Below are 15986 nucleotides of genomic sequence, written 5' to 3'. Positions count from 1 at the left end.
TTTCCAGTAGTTAGTGCATGTTTGCAAGAGACAATTGATTTGTACAGATCCATGCAGGATGGAGCAAAGCTGGAGCTAAAGCAGGAATGCAAGTTCACAGCAATGCAATAGGTCTAATTGACAGACACCAAAGATGCTATTTAAAGCAACATCTCTGATATTTAGATTAAAAATGACCCTCAATTGGTCCTCAGGTTGCCATGTCCAAAAAGAAATGTTTTTATGTATAATCATGTCAAATGGATTAGCCAAAATATCAAGTGCTCATTTTCTATACTTTTATTTTCAAGTTAGATGATTCAAACTGCTCTTATGCAGGGTACTGGAAGATGGCTGTTTCTTAACTCCTCCAGAGTAAAAGCTGTCTTTCAGGGGATGCTTTGCACATGTGAGATTTATGTTAGTATTTTTTGGCACCCACAGTTTGCATTCCAGCTAATGGGAGGTAGAAGGACTCATATACATACTGTGTGTCGTGGGTGCAAAAATGCAAATAGAAATTACACCCAATGTGGAAAGGGCTAGAAAAATGTACCTTCTTGGATTTGAGCAGGGCAGGTTAGGAAACATCATCTTCTTTTTACAATTGTCTGCTACTCTTTACATTTTTGGAGAACTGGGATCTTGCTGTTAATCTTACAAAAATAGATGCTGTGGTGAAGCCTCAGGCATGAATAAAATTGGATGTTAATCTTAAAGCAGATTTTTTACAGCTATGCACTCAGAGCAGTGAATCCAAATGATTTTGGAAACTGTGGGTTTTACTTATTTAGATCAAATATGGGGAAAAAGGTCAGTGGCACAGGTACACATTGTAACATTTGGGGCTCCTGAAAGTTGAGCAGATAAGCACAGCAAACCTTAGACATCTCTGACTTGACACAAATAATAGGCAAAGCTGAAAAAAGCCTACTGACAAGAGGAGTGGGTGTTGGTGGGTGACTTGCTGCAGTTTTAGAGCTGTTAAGTGTAGGTTTTTTAGCATTTTCATTATTTAAAAGTGGAGTGGTAGTTTCTCCACTCCTTCTTAAAAGTTACTAATTTACTCTGAAATACAGGGTAAGCCACAATGATTTTACAGATTTGTAATGTGCTTTAGAGTGACTTTAAGTAGATATCCTCCTCCTCTCTGAGCTTCCCACTGTCTCAGCTCTGCCCTCACTCCTTTCTCTGTATACATCTGCACCAAAATGCAAAGCAAGGGGTGGCCCATGCATGACTCTCATCTATATCCTGTGTCAGCTGGTGTACCTGGATGGCTGTGACCACTGGTGCTCCTGCAGGTTTGCCTCATTGCCAGAGTTCAGAAAGACTGGCAGTAACAGGCTGAGCTAGCTACATCTGGACGTTGGGAATAGCAAGTTAGACTGTGGAGTGTTCAAAAGCTGCTGCTCTGCAGGTTCTACTGCAGGTGGACAGCCCTTCCTTGGAGGAACCTGACATACAGAGCCTGCCTTTTGCCTAGTGCATGCAAAGTGCCTAGTGGAGCATGGCCAAGGCCTAGGATATTCCTGGGGTACAGGCAGCATTAATTAATCTGTGGTCTTCTATGTCTGATTCAGAGAAAGTAGCTGAGTTGTGATCCCAAGGGGCTCTCCAAGAAAGCAGGCAGCCTGCAGGGATGGAAGGTACTCAGGACATTTCCTTCTGTTGTCAAGCTGAAAGGGTGTCAGCTGTGTCATGCCCACAGCTGTGCTGAGTAGCCATGCCTATGGCAGGATGCTTCAGCTGCAGGCCTTTTGCATGGATGATATTTAAAATATCTGATGTAGCCTTGCTGAGAAGGAGCTGGTCCTGCATTTACTTAGGGAGATGACTGCCGATTTGTGATAAGGAATTGGGACCTGGGGCTGAAACCACAACCTCCAGGGCCAAACCATAGGATTTACACAGCTGCCAAGGTCTGCCCTTTGCCTTCCCTGATGAAAGTCTGTCATCACACAGCTTTTGCACTTCTGTCTGCTGTAGTCAATATTGGTGAAGGGAAGAATCTGTTTCGTTCAGTATAGCAATGATGTCTAGCTCAGTTTAATTTTGTTAGCTCTGCTGATATATTGCTGTTCAGTGCATCCATTTGTTTAGTATCAATAATCAAGGCTAGAAATACTTTAATAGAAAGCTAGGTGGAAATGCTGAGTTTCTGGAGCACTCCACGATTTCTTTTGCTCTTTGTTTCCCTGTTCTAGGAGGTGTGAAGAACACTTGTCCATTCGTAACTGAAACTATTCAAGATGCATGGGCCTGAAAAAGCACTATAATTTCTCCTGCTCTCTGGTGTAGTAAAGCTCTTGTCTTCTAGCAAACATTATGAATGAAAGCTTTTGTTACAAGGAGAGATGGTAAGTTTGTGTACTCAACTTCTATTTGGAACAATATTTTGATATGAAACCTTTCTTTTTCCAAAAGCTTGAGCTTTTGATCTCTGGGAGCTTACAGAATGGGCAGGTGCAGCTGTATTGTACTGGGTAGAAGTCACACTCAGGGATTTGTGCATGGATCTCTCCTTGGCCTGAACTGGAGAAGGGCAAGAGTTTGTTCACTTTCTGTCACTGAGAAAGATCAGTGCTGTTCTACATAAGCTACTATTTTTTCCCAAATAAATGGTGACTAAAGAAGGCCTGAACTGAGTATAGATAATTTACTTGAAATGATTGCAGCTCATAACTCTTATTTTAGCACCAATCTGGAACACTGTTGTGAGCAGATCTATATCTGCCTCTTCCCTACCTTGGCATTCTGGCATTTATGCACTCACTGCACTGGTAGTACACATTCTTGCAGTGGTACTTGGAAGTTCAGTGAAGCCCAAGTGTCTGAAAGGTGAGTAGGCAAAAGGTAGATACTTTGAGAGCCAAACCTATTCCTTTTGTGTGCTCCACAATCTTATTTTAGTTCTTAAATATGGTTTCATTCTTCTGATACGAAGAGTCAGCACTGATTTCAGTATGTGAATCATCAGGAGAGTTATTAACTATTTTCTAGTTGCATGGTCCTTTGTTGCAGCACTGAAAATATCTAAATTCAACCATGTGTTTTTAGATGAGATACTTATAGGGAGCCTTTTCTGTGATTATAGAAGAGCAGATTTAATCTGGAAGTCATTGAGAGAAACCAATAAAGAACTTCCTTGGATTTTTGGAGTTACTTGCTGGAATTGAATTGTATGGTTTTGAGTATTAAGCATAACAGCACTTGAAAGCTTAAAGAAGCTTAAATGTAGATGATAATGAAAATGTTATTGGTATTTATAGGTCAATTGATAATGTCAGCATATTAAAGTGATATGAAATATCTCCTTGATTTCATGGACATTACTCATTACGCATTTCACAGGCCTTACTCTACATAGTTTATTGTAATAACATGATCCTTGATATACACTGATGATAAGTTAACTTTATAAAATTTTTTTTGACAATCCAGTTGCCCTGAAATGCTGTATCAAAATTATATTTATTACAGAACATATACAGTTACTGTCTGCCAGTGTTATCTCTAAGAAAGCAAACTAAGCCAAGAGTGCACATTTGGAAAAAACATGCCAAGTTGAGATAGGGGTTTTTTGGTTTTGTTTTTTTGTTTGTTTTTTTGTTTGTTTTTTTTTGTTTGTTTGTTTTTTCCTTTTGTTAGACTTTCTGGGAACATTCATTAAGAGTTGGAGATGTGGTCTTTCAACTAACTTTCTTTGACCCAGATTATATGCAAATTGCAGGATTTTTCAAGAATAAAATCATATGCCATGAGTATGATATTAGCACTTATTTTCATAAAAATAACTTTAGAACAGGTACCTTGTTTGATGAATTTCCTTCTTAGTCATTCATCATTGCATATCATCTTTGTAGAACAACAGTGACTGGAAGGAAGGAAGGAAAATATTGGCCAGTGTTTCTTGGAACTGGGGTTGGCAGAGGTCTGCCTTTCAGAAAAGAAATGCTGATTTTCATTCTTTATTTTGTCCTGGCCTTTTTATGCTGCTGTGTACTGGAAGAAAAGAATAAAAGTGAGCACTAGATGAACTGTGAGTTCCCTTTGGACCAGACTTTGAGAGTCTCTGCTCTGACATGTATTTTGGTGTTACTTTATCCTGGGAGACTTTATTCACAAAATCTCAGAACGTATTCTTCCAATAAGACTTCACATAGTTTGATAAATGTTTGGATAAATTTCATACCATCTAATCAAAGCAGACAATAGTTCTTTCTTGAGGAACCGAGCTACAGTGAAATGCTCATTTATGTTTATGGAATAATAATTAAGAATACAAGATCCAAATCAGTACTTTGTTACTCTGTTGCAGGAGTAGGCTGAATCAAGCCTCTGTCAAGAACCACTGCTGAAATACTGAATTAACATACCCAAGACCAGCACATCAGGAGGATGGCCTTCTGCCAAGGATAGTGTGAAGATACACCTTGCATTTGGACAGACACAGTGTGAAGATACACCTTGCATTTGGACAGACACAGTGCATCCTCAGAAGGCACAGATGTTGCTGCTCTCTGAGCACTGCATGCGCTGATATTTGTGACTGATGGAAATAATTCCCAGTGTTGGGGAGCTTGGTGTTATGGGAGACAGTTACAGCAGCTCATAATAGGGTGGCTTATTGCTTTCTTGTGGAGCCAGGTACAGCTTCTGTTCTCTTTTGCATGTGCAAATCTGGTATAATATTAATTAGATTGTCATTAGATTTCATTAGTGAAGCTCCATAAAACAAAAAAAAGGCAAGCTTCTATAGTGATGCTAAAACTTAGTATGAGATTTATATGAAGGGGGTGAACAGAGATCAGTAGCCATGAAAAACTGCTTTTTCCAGAAATATGAAATATTTAGGTAAAATATCTAGGTAAAATTTAACAGAAATTTGATTACTGCCTGATAAAATGGTGCCTCTTCCCTTCAAATAGGTTCAGGCATCTCCTTAATGCAAGCCCTGCGCCTTCACCTAGATTCCTTCCCAGGCAGCTACAGGGGATCTGCTCACCAAGGGAATTTGTCCCACTGGATTCCTTTTTTTTTTTCTGTGCAGTTGAATGAAAAGTGTGTGTCTTTTGAAGAGCAGCAACTGAAAGAAATATTGATGACTGCCGGGGCATCTACAGAAAAAGATAAGAAAATTACTGCAACAGTGAAGACAAAGGGGCTTTGTTAACTCTTTCTTGTAGGTTGTATATATTAATATACAAGTAACAAGTAAAGTTTTGTATTTTTTCAGAAAAACACACAAGGCCTTGAATTGTATTGTTTTAATTGCCGCTAACTGAATGAATTAAGTGGAAAATCACACACAGTGCTTTGAGTGTCTAATTCTCAGTATGTGAGGCTTTGGGAACAGTTTGTTATTATAAAAGAATAGCACTAACCAGAAATCAGCCAACATGTAATTGCTAGGCTGGGGGGCAGTTTGGGGAAAGCTGATACTTATAAATAAAGTTATTAAATAAAAGCACATAATATGAGGATCATCTCTCACTGCCTCCACACTTCATACATTACTCATCTTCCTAAATTCCATGGTTTTGTACTCCCTTAGTACATTGCTGCTTATAGCCAGGGCGGGCATCAAAACCACCCACATTCAGGAAAGGAGATGCCTGTGCATTAGTCGTGATGGCAGTTTTGGTTATGGGACTCAAAGATTATGAACCTTCAGGTCAAGGAAAGGAACCTTGACTCAAGTTTGAAAAGGTTGTTTTCAGTACCTAAAATAGAACTGAGCACCTGGGACTCTTCAGGTGGCTAAAATTCTGGCTGGTGTTTCTACTTGACTATGTACCTTTAGAGAATTGCAATCAGCCTGTACCTTAAATAGAAGACTTTAAGATCAATTTGACACAGTCCGCAAGAAGGTAGAGAAGTTAGTACCTAATTCTCAGTGGTTTTGGCTATTTCAGTTCTCCTGGAGGATGGAGCTCCCATTTGTTCCTTTAGCACAAACTTGAGGGCTTTCTTCCAGAAAAGCAAGGTCTCAGAGGACACAGAAGCAGTCCCTTGTGCCATGTAACAAGGGGTTGGGTAATGTCTTGCCTCACAAGTGCGGTGCGTGTTTTACGGACCAAGAGGCCCTTGTGATCTGCAGCAGAGAGTCAATGGATGGGAAGGTGTGCCAGCACCTAGGGCGTTGGCACTGCTGGACACATCTTTGGGTTGCTGAGCTGCTCTATCCGACATTTCTGCTGTACAAACAAACCCCTGTTAAACCACTTAAACATTGTTCATACAACTTCAAAATGGTAGAGGTTTGGTTTTATGACTTCATCTCCAGGCTTGTTGAAACTTCCATGTCCGCTCTGAAATGGTGTGAAGATTAAATTGCTAATCCTAGTTACCAGTGTAGACTGTTGCACAGAAGGTGCCTGAGAGGTGGAACTGGGCAGAATTCAGCTTTGCACAGCTCTTGCCAAGAGTTAGTTGGTATCCCTGTTGCTGTTTGTTGAAGTAAAAAAATATTTTCCCCCAAATGACCTATTTTTCTGCAAGGGAAAACAGCTACATTTATGAAAGGTCTTTTACAGTAAGTCTGGTTTGTATTGTTTCCTCTCTCTATGTATGTTGTCTGCATAAGTACCAACAGTCATAATGAAAAACACAGTTTTGTTACAGGAATTTTTAACAGTGGTTTTCAGTAGTTTAGAAAATATTGGAGCTACTTCCAACAAATGATAAAAATCAAAACAGCTTGGAAAATATTGACAGACTTTGGCAAATAAATTTTTGGGTTAAACCCTGCTCTATTATTATTTCTCTGATTCTAAAACCAATATAAAGCATTATCGATTTCAACCAGTTCAACAGAAGAGACCATATGGCTTTCACCCCACTGTCCCCTGCACTGAGGGGCTAAATCTCAGCTGTGCTTGGCTGAGTGTTCTGAGACAGCCTCTATTCAGCAGTTGTGTGCAGTGTTAAAGCCGTCTTTGCACCTTTTTCCAGCATGCCATAGGAAGTTTCCTGGATTGAATTCTCAGTCACAGAACTCATATGGGAGGCACTCAAAATGTAAGGCCTTTCGGACCCTTGTGAGCTCACAGCATTTAAAGATTAGAGCACGGTATTGCCAAGAAATGTGTCTTGTTGAGCCCCACAATTAACTTTATCAAAAGCAGTAATCTTAGTTTTGCCTGCTGCAGATAGAGATTGCATCTCAAAGCAGCCTAAACTTAGAGATAGCATCTGGTTCAGATCACGATATGATGAAAGATTCAGGTTAATTAGTGTTTATTCTTAGTTGATAGCTCAAGCCAAAAGGAATAACTAACAAGCAGGAGTTGGAGTCCCGCAAAGTTGCGTCTCCTGTTATGAGAGATGAATGAGGGAGGTGGTATCCATGGTGAAAATGTATTTAGGGATGAGAATGTCAGTGAGAACGACTGGCCAGTGCCTTGGGTTCTGATAGCCTGAAGGGAGGATGCTCTGAGGGATGACTCAGTGCCAGCAGGGAGGGTTGGATGTAGGCATGGACTGAGGCATCCCACGGGGCCATGGACAGGGGGAAGTGCCCTGGTTCCCTGCTGGATCCCGTGCCCTCACATGTCCCTGTGCCCCACGAATGGCCCCAACTGGGTGTTTTTGGCCACAGGGAGTGGCTGTGGAGATGGCGGCTTTCTCAGTGCTCCTCCAAGGCTTTCAATTCCCCTTTCTTGTGGCTGTTTCCTGCAGCACCACATAAGCTCTACCAGCAAAAACACCACACCACAGTGTAAGGGCAGCTGCTCATCTTGGGTAGAATTGTTTTTTTTCCAGAGGTCTCCTAACTGCTTATGCAGCCAGGAGGAGCCCACCAGCTGGAGACGGAGACATTTCTAGCAGGATCTCGTGTATCTGGGCAGAGTTGCTCTTCTCCAATAACCTCATGAGCTGTTTTGTTCCCTCAGGCACTCGCAGAGAAGGTAATTTCTACACTGGGTGGAATTCTCTGGAAGTTCACAAGTTCCAGTGGCCTGGACAAGGGCAGTCCCAAAGTGGGCAGGCAGTGGCCTTCTGCCCCACAGCTGTAGGGCTCCTCTTTCGTGCTCTGTCACAGGACAGTCTGGGTCCCCCCAGGCGGGCTTTTGGTGTAGAGGGCTGTGGGGAAGCCATCGCTGTCCTGAGGGGCTGAGGCAATGGCGGGAGGGCTGTGGGGAAACCATTCCCATCCTGAGGGGCTGAGGCAATGGCGGGAGGGCTGTGGGGAAGCTGTCCCTGTCCTGAGGGGCTGAGGCAATGGCGGGAGGGCTGTGGGGAAGCTGTCCCTGTCCTGAGGGGCTGAGGCAATGGCGGGAGGGCTGTGGGGAAACCATTCCCATCCTGAGGGGCTGAGGCAATGGCGGGAGGGCTGTGGGGAAGCTGTCCCTGTCCTGAGGGGCTGAGGCAATGGCGGGAGGGCTGTGGGGAAGCTGTCCCTGTCCTGAGGGGCTGAGGCAATGGCGGGAGGGCTGTGGGAGCCATTGCTGTCCTGAGGGGCTGAGGCAATGGCGGGAGGGCTGTGGGTGTCTCGAGGCTCTCATCATGGCTTGGAGCATAGATGTGTGACTCTCCCCTGCACTCCTTCCTGAAAGTGTTTACTTCAAAGTCTCAACAAGACCTAAATTAATTCCCTTAACATGCTTTTGGTTGTCCCCTTCTCGCCAGCCCTGTGGAGGAGATGGGGAGGTGCTGGCCGCTGCACCTTTGTCAGGCAGGCTGTGAGATGAGGATGAACTTGCAAACTATGCAGGGGCCTTGCTGCAAAGCTGAGGGGTTGAACTGAGACAGAATGGCACAAACTGGAGTTTTGGATGAAAGAATGAGGGCAAAAGGGCTCCCAGACTTGCAGATAAGTAAGATATTGGAAACAGGATGGTAGTCTCTGAAGAGATTCCTGAGCAGTGAGCTCCTGTCCTGCTGGGCTTTGCAAACCCTTGGTCTCTCTGCTTTGCAGCCTGTAGCAGCCAGATAGGAGCCTCTGTGGACAAAGCTTATTTCTTTTAGCACAGACAAACTCCAAACTTAAACCAAACCATGTGTAATAAATGTTAAGAGCACCAATTTTGGTGCTTGTGCCATCATAAAGAAACTACTAAAAGAAAGAAAATCAGGAAAATAGTTTGTTGCTCACTTAATTGTGGATGCTTTATGATGTCCTGCTGTGCTGATGACAAAGGCCTTTTACCAAGGCTGAATCTCAATTAGATCAGGTGTGTTCAATGTCATTATAGTCTCAAGCATCAGCTGTTTCAGTAGTGCAACAAACTATTTGGGATTAGCAGCCCAGTTCTTTGAGAGTTTGCCCATGCAGAGGCATAGACTGTTGATTTGGCCACCACTTATTGTCAGCATGGCACACTTACATGGCTGTTGTGTGTACAAAGGTGTGGACAGATGGCTTGGAGACTATTAAGCTGAGTTAAAACTGGCTCTGTTTCTCCTTTTCCTGCTTCCTTTTCCTGGTCATTAGTTAAATGACTGGAATGTGGATTAAGTAAATAGCTACAAACCAGCTGTGTCTTTCATTTGCTTCCCAGAAAGAACAACACTACTACCTGTTACTTCTGTGATGAAAATGGCAAGAGAGCTATGGATCTGCAGTAAACTTTAAGCTATTTGGCAGCTACAGGTAAGCTCAGAAATTAAGCTGTTACTATGAAAAGCACAAAGATTGGAAGCAATTTATTCCTTGTGTTTGTTCCTCATGTTGACTGCTGGAAAGTGAATTGAGTTTTGTGCTGTGCTCAGATAAAGTTCTTTCTGTCAACTAAGTGTTCTGCAGGTTCACTGGACAACATGGACTCTGTTTTGGAGGTCCAAGGAGGCTGGATGAGCAGATGTGGGAGGTGGGAGATGAGTCAGGAGGTTCTGCTACCCGGGAAAGCATTGGAGCTGGGTTACAGTTATGAGATGCTGCACTTGAAAGAAGTTCTCAGTGTGCCTTCCCTTTCCTTCCCTTCCCTTGAAGTCTAAGGCCTTCTATTATTAATTCCTGCTCTTGGTTGTTCCAAGGAGATGGTGGTCCTCCTGCAGCCTTTGCTGGCAGCTCTGAGAGAGCACAGGCCTGAACATGAACATAGTTGTTGAGTATTAATGTCTAATTATTATAGCTGGTTTTTCAGAGGGAGCCTTTATTTTAATATGAGATGTATGTTTACAGGCTTTTCTGAGTTGTTGTCTCAGACTTTGTATAGATTCAGGAAGACTGTATTGAATGTTGACAAGTACTAAAGAGGATGTGGTTAAGTTCACATTTTGAAATAGCTTTTCCACCACAAGGATTAGTATCTACTGCCTTCCTTTTAATTAATGACTTCTATTCTTAGTATCAACTTCTGACAGCATCTCTGGAATCTATTTGTAAATATATTTGCTAAAGTTATATATTGGATAATTTCTCTTGTTCTAGTATGTCTGAAATGACCACATGCAAAATGTAATTAAAAATTAATGTGGTACATGAATTGCATGTTCCTATCAGCTTTTAGACATCTTACTAGGAAATACTTTTTTTTCAGTTTTATTATGTCTTTTATTTAAATGACTAATTAATAAATTACTGATTAGTAGTTTATTTAAATTACTATTTAAATTGACATGGAGAAAATAAACATATGTGCTAAAGGGGACTGGCTAAAACTGTTATTTTGTTGTAGAATATTATGAAGGATTTTCATAGTAGCAGCCATTACAAAACCCAACCAATCCAATAGCATGGGAAAGCCTGTGGTTTTGAAGTAGTTGGAGTGTGTGGAAAGGAAAAGATTATAGAAGAGGCTTGGGGAAAATAAATGACGGGGAAAAGAGGATGAAATTTTTTTTTGTTTATTGACTAGTTGACCATTTAGACCATATGTATTTCTCTGTCCTCCCATGACTAGTCAAGATTAAACTAAAGATGTCTTGGGAAAAAAGGAAGTGTCTTAGATTCTCGAATATGATGAGTTTCCACCTGATGATTATCATATACCTTCCTTCATAGAGTGATTTAGTTTTCTCTACAGAGAAATGGAACATGACTGAAGCAGACATTTACACTGTGGCAAGTTTCAAAAAGTCCGTGAGCTTTCAGCAATACCCTACACAAACACAGCACAAATGCCAAAGTGGTTCTTAGATAACATTTCACCAATGTTAATTTCTGAACTTGTTAATGTTAATTGCTGAACTTGTATAATTACTAAAAGCACTTGGAAAAAATATCTTTTTCCGTAAGTTTTCTGCTGATGATTTTTGTTGACTCTACCTTACTATACAAGCATGTTCTTATTGCACACTCTGTATAAGTAGAACACTCAAAAAAAAAAAATAGCAGGACACAAGGGCATATCATACTGTCCTTTCCTTCTTCCTTTTGTTTGAGCCTTCTGCCATCTTGTAGGAGGTCTCCTTTTTGTGCATATTTCTTAATACTTAGGAACTGAATGTAACTTTTGTCTGTTTATGGATTTTGCAGCATTTGGAAGATGACACTTTCCCACTGCACTGAATGCTTTGCTTTTCTGCATGAATGTTGGGGCATATATATTTTTTTTCACCAGAAATAAGTTCTATTTTGTGAAAGTAGAGAATTATAGAGAAAATTTGCTGACTACTAGTGCAAATTAGGCAGATGTGTAAGGACAGCACAACAAATATGTACTTTGCAATATTTCATTTTCTCTCTGTAACCTACTTCTTAACTTTGCTGAAATTCAGCCTGTCAGTGTTGGTACCCTGTCTTGTTGTTAGCCCTTCTAAGTGTGTTCAGGAAACTGCTGAGCTGAGTACATTTAGGAGGGTGGACACAATGCTGGTGTCATTGCAGTCCGTGATTGAATGAAAATTGCTTTTGGAGCAGTAGGCTTAGTGCTTCTATTCCCTGTGGAATCAGGGAATAGATGCAGATGCTCTGGTGGGTATGTAGCCCGTGGTCTATGGGCCATGGACACCCTGGTCTATGGACACTCACATGGATACTACCATGGTGTGGGAGTGACTGCTACAGGCAGCAGTCCCCTTCAGTACTGTGAGCTTTGTTTGGAAAGAGGTGGAAGAGAGGAGATGCAGAATGTGCCATCCTCCTGCTAGGCTTTCCTGTCTTCAAGGAACCATCAGAGCAGCCCTTTCAGTATTGCCAGTACATCACCCTAGAGAAGGTGGGTCTCTAATATGAAACATACCGCTTTCTCTTTTCAAAGATCTTTCTTCAAGCCTTGTGGACTGTATGTTTCAGTACTTACCAAGGAACTGCAGAAATACCAAACTGTGCAATCTCCTCTCCATGTCCTTGGGAGAATGATGGTCAAGGAATTTCAATAAAGCTGCTGTTGTGCTTAGGTAGTCAGGCTCTGTCTGTCCAGGCGTATCTGTGAGACCAAAGAGCTAAATGAAAACTCACACTCCTGGGACTCGGGAGTTTACCTTTTAGCCTGGCAAACTTATCCCTGGAAGAGCCCTGCTTTTTCATTTGGAGATTGTGATATGCAGAATAAAAACTTCTAAGTGTTAGAATAGTCATTCCACAGACTTTCACTGAGTTATGAATCCTTCTCCCTAAGTCAAGATGCTTCTGCCAATTCTCTGTCTCCCTCAGAATAGCAAAACTTTGCTTCAGTAAATCCTTCGACTGCACTGTCTGTTGTGTGGCCCTTACTGCACCACATCCAAACTGTTCAAGATCTTCCATTAATTTTCTTCATGCTTCTCACAGCAGTTAGAGAAAAGTGATACTTAATGGGGAAAACATTAAAGCCACTGAGGCTTATGGAGCACAGTGAAGGAGCATTGCCAGTGCTGTCCAGGGTCCCCAGATGGGATGTTCTAGAAGCTGCAGCTGCTTCCCATCTTACCTTAACTCTCTGAACAAGGGTGGAGAGGAAGCAAGAAGAGAGACATTTCCGCAGTGATTGCAACATGTAGTGATAGGCAAATTCCCTCTCCCTGCCCTGTGACAAGCATGGTGTAGGTCATAAAGTGCTGCAATCCTTATCGGGGCTTTTTGGGCTGTTTTTAAAAATAATTTCAACTTTACTGTCACGTCTTCCTCCCTCACTGAACAGGGACTGACTAATTAGCAGTGGTTCAGTGGCAGATGCTATTGTGAAAAGGGCTTGATGGTGATCTAACTGGGAATAAAATTGTCTTAAAGGTCAAGGCAGACATTTTCTAACCTCTCTGTGATACAGGCTGTGTTGGCTGGTGCATGAAACCAGCCCACACAGTCATGAAGGATGAACCTTTTTGCATGCAAATGGCTGCTCCTCTTCCAAGGTGATACCTGTGGCCTTCTAGTTGCATCCTGCACTAGTCCTCACTGGTGTATTAAAAGCAATAATGGTGTTGTCTGATCTATCTACTCACATTTTCTACCAGGAGAATAAGATGCTAGAGTTGATAGTTCGTTACCTGTGTCACTCCTCCAAACACAGTTAGCAAGCAATCAACATTGGTTATTTTCTTCTCAGTCTGAAGTCACATTAAATCACATTAGTCATATAAAAAGCAATACTGTTTTGAAATAAATATTTATCAACATATCCTATGTGGTTTATTTTTAGTCTGCTGATATGTTTGACTACTGTCTCATATGACCATGACATTTGTAAACAGGGCAGGGAGGGTGTGTCACTGCCCTTTAGGTTGGTATTTTTCTGTTAATTGTTATCAGATCGTGATGTTCATGTATTGAACCATAAAGTCTAATTTTAACAATGCAGACAGGAAAGCTTTAACTTGAGTTCTTGTGGTTACTTGCTCTTCCAGTTGTTTTTAGTTTGTTTTGCAGAGGAATGATTCAAGTGTGTAAATGTAGAGGACTAGTGCCATTTGAGGTGTCTGAAGTTCAGCTGTTGCTGTAGAGGAGCAGTGGCCTCCCAAGTGCCCTGTGCCATGATCTCAGCCCGATGAAAACCTTGTAGATGTCCAGAAGTGGCTAAATCGTGTCAGACAACTTGTGAGGCAATGTCCTTTACCTTAGGTTTCTGCCAGCTGTTTCCTGTGGATGTCACCAGGGAGATACCTTCAGCAGCCAGGCATCTGCTGACGCCTCAAGGAGATCCTCATGCCTCCTACTGAGCAGGCACAGGCTCAATCCTCTCGGCTACTCCCCAGATACTGCATCATTCGCTGCAAGCCTGGTGATTTGGGCATCCTACAGAGAATGATGTACATAGGGTTTTTTCTCTGTGATACTATTTGGGAAAGCTTCTTCACATGAATAAGAAAATACAGTGGTCTTGCCAGCAGAAGTAGGAAAAAGCCTAAAAGTGTTAGGTTAAAACTGCCATACTTCAATGTGTAATGAATTTTGGCTTTTTATACATAACTGAAATGTATCTATGTAAGCTGTATCTATGTAAGCTGTACCTATTGGTTGGAGGCTCCTAGAGCTATCTGACAGAAGATAAGTGAGCGGTTTGGTGGTGCAGGGGCTGCAGCAGTGGTGGGCTGTGGGAGGCCACTGAGACCCAAGAAAGCAGCTTGGCCTCTTGCATTCCTCCTTGTTTCTAATGATAAACTGTAAAGAGAGATTTACTGCAGTACTTTTTCATACTGAACTGTTTTTCTCCATAGTAACTCCTGCAGCTGTCACAGGAATGGAATGAGCTTTGAGACTGGGGGATGTGTTCTCCTCTATCCGAGGTGATGTTCAGGAGTTAGGCTGGAAGATTTTATACACCAAACAAGAGGCTGAGGCCACCAGTGGCAACATTTGTGCAGTCATCTCACAGCACTGACATAGTGTGAAAGTCTGTCAGGTCTCTCTAAAGGACATAGGTCTGGCAATGCAGCATGGATATCTCATCTTAGATACTTCTCACCAGTTGTGCCCTCTCAGGAGAGGGACAAGAACAGCCTTGGTAGGACATGTCCTATGTAAGGGACTGCTGCCTTCTGCTTGTCCCACTGCTCACAGGTGCTATTGCTGGCACATCCTTCCAGGCTGCAGGGTGGTTGAAAACTCTAGGGTGCTCCATGCATGGCCAGACTGCCCAGGAAACAAGTTTAACTGACCATGGGTGGTGTTTTCAAAATAAATCAAGGGATCTGTCCCCACTTATCTTTATTTTCATCCTGCCACAGATTGCCACACACCTTCTCACCTTGTGTGAGCACCTAGATGTGCCATCCAGACTGTGCTGTGTCAGAACAAGTGCTTAATATGCCTTTTCCAGCTTGGCTGATTTTGGTAAAAATCTGCCCATCTGCTGCTGCAGGGATGTTTAAGTTCCTAAATCCCTTTGTCTGCTTCAAAAAATCATAACTGCAGAAATAGAGAACCTAGTAGGTGCAACTGCCAGTTATAGAGTTGAGAATGAATGAAAAAAACCCAAAGAAACGTCAATGATTGAGCTAGTCAATCAGTTTGTTGCCTAGGAGAAGAGGATTTTTGGGATGCCAGAGTTCCTGCTGCATTAAAGATATGCAATGACAGACCAGCAAGGCAAGAGAGAGCCAGAGGGCTTTGTCACTGTGTCATATTGATGGCTTGGTTCACACCTCTGCTGGGTTGAGTGTGTGGTGTCTATCACCTTTCCTTGACAAACTCCTGGTCACCAAATAACTAAGTGATTGTTAAAACCCTTCAGAATGTTTTAGAGGGCATGCATTTGCCCATGTTTATTGTAATTTTTGTAAGCAGCAGTGCTTATGTTGTCTCTTATTTCTGGAGGAAATTCCTCCAATGTTCCAGCCTCTGTGAGATAGGGGAGCTGCTTGGAGGCACCTGTGCCAGCAGGGAGATGGGTGCTTGGCACACAGCCCAAATTCTCTTGGTTTATGTGGCATCCTGATCGGCCCTTCTGCAGTTCCAGCCAAACTGAGAATGGCAGAAAGAGCCACACTCTACTTCCTGAGCAATGGAGACTAAAATTCATGTCAGTGCCACCCTTCAGCTCTGCTTAGCTAAAGATAAATGCTAATTTTCAAGGCCTTTCTCAATATGACTGGGCATACATCAACTCCGAAAAATGCACTTGCTGATTTAGTTAAAAAGTAAACAAATCAATTATTGGGCTTTTGAGCATTTAAGTTTCCTTAAGTAAGCAATAGATTTT

General features: G+C 42.1%; 1 long non-coding RNA gene across 9 annotated transcripts in view; it reads left to right on the top strand.

The window, feature by feature from the left end:
* The window catches only part of LOC116999811, a 56608-nt gene extending 51145 nt beyond the window's left edge, over positions 1-5463 (top strand). For 8 of the 9 annotated variants that reach the window (XR_004418612.1, XR_004418611.1, XR_004418617.1 and 5 more), the window contains 2 exons: positions 2187-2339; positions 4301-5463. This is a non-coding gene — a long non-coding RNA (uncharacterized LOC116999811). The remainder of the gene's footprint in view (positions 1-2186; positions 2340-4300) is intronic. The other variant, XR_004418615.1, reaches the window with a different exon arrangement.
* The last annotated feature ends 10523 nt before the right edge of the window (positions 5464-15986 follow it).

The sequence above is a fragment of the Catharus ustulatus genome, chromosome 8, assembly GCF_009819885.2.
Source record: "Catharus ustulatus isolate bCatUst1 chromosome 8, bCatUst1.pri.v2, whole genome shotgun sequence".
Lineage (NCBI taxonomy): Eukaryota > Metazoa > Chordata > Aves > Passeriformes > Turdidae > Catharus > Catharus ustulatus.
This window is presented reverse-complemented; position numbering and strand designations above follow the sequence as displayed.